The following is a 3,213-nucleotide window of genomic DNA, read 5'->3' as shown; positions in this document are numbered from 1 at the left end:
TTCAGAGCAGCGCTGCGAGCAGAGCAAAGCAGCGCTGGCGAAACAAACCAGTGCTGCTGAATGTTCTTAGTTATAGTGGCGCTGCAAGCGGGACAGCGAATAGGCTGGTACAGATAGGCGCTGTGCGAATCAAACACGTTTGTTTTCTTAGCGCGGCGACCAGAGCGTTCCAGTGACTCTGGCAGCGTTCGGGCAACTCCGGCAGCGTTCGTCTTTTGCTGCGGGTAGCAGAGTTAGTATTGTTGCTGGCGCTTATACAGAGTGATTACAATTAAACTTTCGAAACGCTGTAGAAATAACACCACTGGTCAGAATGGTGTCAAATTGCAGCGGAATATTGTCGGAGATGGGGGAAAACGTATGGCAGAGGGAAAAAAATAGTGTGAAAATTGATCAATAGATGGCGCTGTATGTGTCAGAATACGTAACTGAAAATATCTGTCACGCGCACGACCCATTGGAGTTGGTATAAGCACGCCAGTACACATCTTTTTCACTTTTCGCGTCGGCGACATTCGCCATGACTGTCTCAATGCAGGATCGCGCTCTGCTTGTAAAGCTGTATTACAAGAATGATGACTAATGTGTAGGTACAAGATGAAGGACCCAGGATACCGTTAAGTTAATATTCATTAAAAAAAAATTGAAACACCGATCGGTCATAAGCATTGGCAAAGGTGTTAATTGTGGATACGCGGTGGGGAGCAGACAAATGAAGAGACTTTCGTTCAATTATTTGTATACAAAAAACTAAACTCCTCCCGAACAGGCCATGAAGGCCCAACGGTACCGACCGCCCGCCGTGTCATTCTCAGGCCACAGGGGTCAGTGGATGCGGATATGGAGGAGGACGTGGTGAGCACACCGCTCTCCTGGCCGTACGTCAGTTTCCGAGACCTGAGCCGCTACTTCTCAATGAAGTAGCTCCTCAGTTTGCCTCACAAGGGCTGAGTGCACCCCGCTTGCCAACAGCGCTCGGCAGACCGGTTGGTCACCCATCCAAGTGCTATCCCAGGCAGACAGTGCTTGACTTCGGTGATCTGACGGGAACCGGTGTTACCACTGCGGCAAGGCCGTTGGCAATTATTTGTATATGATTTTGTTTTTTAGATAGTCTGAAACAGGCTCCCTCGTATATAGACGTTACACTGTACTGCTCGGAGGATGACGGGCTACGAGTATTATGTATCATACATGTGTTTTCCGAATAAGAGAAGACTTAATAACAGTATTAAGCATTTTAATTATAGTGAAATAGAACCAAGTCAAGAAAAAATTCCTACATAATTTGCATCATCTTGGGAGTCACTGGTGTTCTTTGGAGTTGCCTGCCTGCATCTATAATTGAAATGGAGGAAAAGAAGTCCAGGGTCATATTTTTGTAAAATTAACAGAAGGAGAAGCTTTCAGAAGACGAGAAATACAATTAATATATGTATAGGGATGGACACAGAAAAGGAAACGACGCAAGGTAAAGTGAATAGCACAATTTTGTACACACAAAACATTTCATAATAATGCTATTGTACTAATATTTTCTTTTCGTTGAAAGAGAAAGGACGATTACCAATCAGTTTCTTTCATTCCTTCCCTTTAATTTTGTTAATTATTTTTTTATTATATTACACTGTGCACACATCGCTCTGCAGACGTTCTGGACATTGAAGGGTTTGAGAAAAAGGCGTTGGTCCTATGACTGCCGTGGGTATGTAGAAAATGATTCGTAAATTGGAAAAAAACGGGTTCTTTTCGTGTGGAATCTGGCAGAGGGAGGAAACAAATTGATTCGACGTCAGTAGGAGCAGTGGCCGCAGCAATGTAGGTGGAGACGAGTGGTGGTGTGCAAACATGTGGTGCAAAGTGAATTGCCCGAGCAGTGGACATACCCGTCAGCACGGTGCGTAAAATCCTACGAGACATCCTTCTTTGCTATCCATTCAAAATTATCCATGTGCAAGAGTTGCTTCCTGTTGACCTGACAGCAAGAGAGACGTTTGCTTTAGAATTTTTTGCTCGCATCGAAGTGGACAATGATTGCCTGCGGAAGATTTTGTGGACAGACGAATTCCAGTTACATCTGACAGGATATGTCAATACACAAAATTGTCGAATATGGGCAACGGAAAATCCGAACCAGTACCACTTCATCCTGAAAAGGTCACTGTGTGGTGCAGGTTTACGGCATCATTTATCATAGGGCCATACTTTTTACGTGAGACAGGTGCTTCCGATCCTGTTACCTGTATCGTCACTGGTAAGCGCTATGAGTGTCTTTTGCGCAACCACGTCATTCCAGCTGTCCAATAGCGTGGATGTGTGGATGGGATCATTTTTATGTAAGACGGCGCACCTCCACACATTGAAAATCCAGTTAAGCAGCTGTTGAAGCGCCATTTCGTTGATGCTAGAATTACCAGCCGCCATTTCCCTACAGCCTAGCCGTCCCGATCACCTGATCTTAATCCGTGTGACTTCTGGGTGAAAGGTGTTGTGTTCAGTGTTCCGACTGCGAACTTAGCTGCACTGAACATACGCATTGCGAAACAGCTTCTGAATGTGACCCCGGAAACACTTCGATCAGTTGTGCAACATGTTGTTTCTCGATCTCTACTTGTTGCAGAAAACTGTGGACAACCATGCTGAACATGTTTTGCGTCAGTCACGCCGACATTAATAATCCGATTTCATTTTGATTAATGCTTTTCATGCGGTTTCTAGCCTTAGGACAATTAAAAACCGATGTGATTGATGCTTTTTTGCGATTTTTGACCTCAGAATAATTAAAAACAGATTTTTCCCATCCGATGTTATATGAGTTTGCCGTAGTGGATTGGCTTACACAACAAACAGCATCACAAAAATGGCTGAAATGGCTCTGAGCACTATGGGACTTAACTGCTGAGGTCATCAGTCCCCTAGAACTTAGAACTACTTAAACCTAACTAACCTAAGGACATCACACATATCCATGCCCTAGGCAGGATTCGAAGCTGCGACCGTAGCGGTTGCGCGGTTCCAGATTGTAGCGCCTAGAACCGCTCGGCCACGCTTCAGTTCGGAACCGCGCTGGTGCTACGGTCGCAGATTCGATTCAAATGGTTCAAATGACTCTAAGTTGCAGTGGCTGTGTGAATAATAGTTCAAATGGCTCTGAGCACCATGGGACTTAACATCTGAGGTCATCAGTCCCCTAGACTTGGAACTACTTAAACC

At 44.9% G+C, this 3,213-nt stretch overlaps 1 pseudogene; it reads right to left on the bottom strand.

Moving 5' to 3' along the window:
- Positions 1-963: 963 nt before the first annotated feature.
- LOC126289288 (5S ribosomal RNA) lies at positions 964-1,081 on the bottom strand (annotated as a pseudogene).
- Between the last annotated feature and the right edge of the window lie 2,132 nt (positions 1,082-3,213).

This window comes from Schistocerca gregaria, chromosome 1, assembly GCF_023897955.1.
Source record: "Schistocerca gregaria isolate iqSchGreg1 chromosome 1, iqSchGreg1.2, whole genome shotgun sequence".
Lineage (NCBI taxonomy): Eukaryota > Metazoa > Arthropoda > Insecta > Orthoptera > Acrididae > Schistocerca > Schistocerca gregaria.
This window is presented reverse-complemented; position numbering and strand designations above follow the sequence as displayed.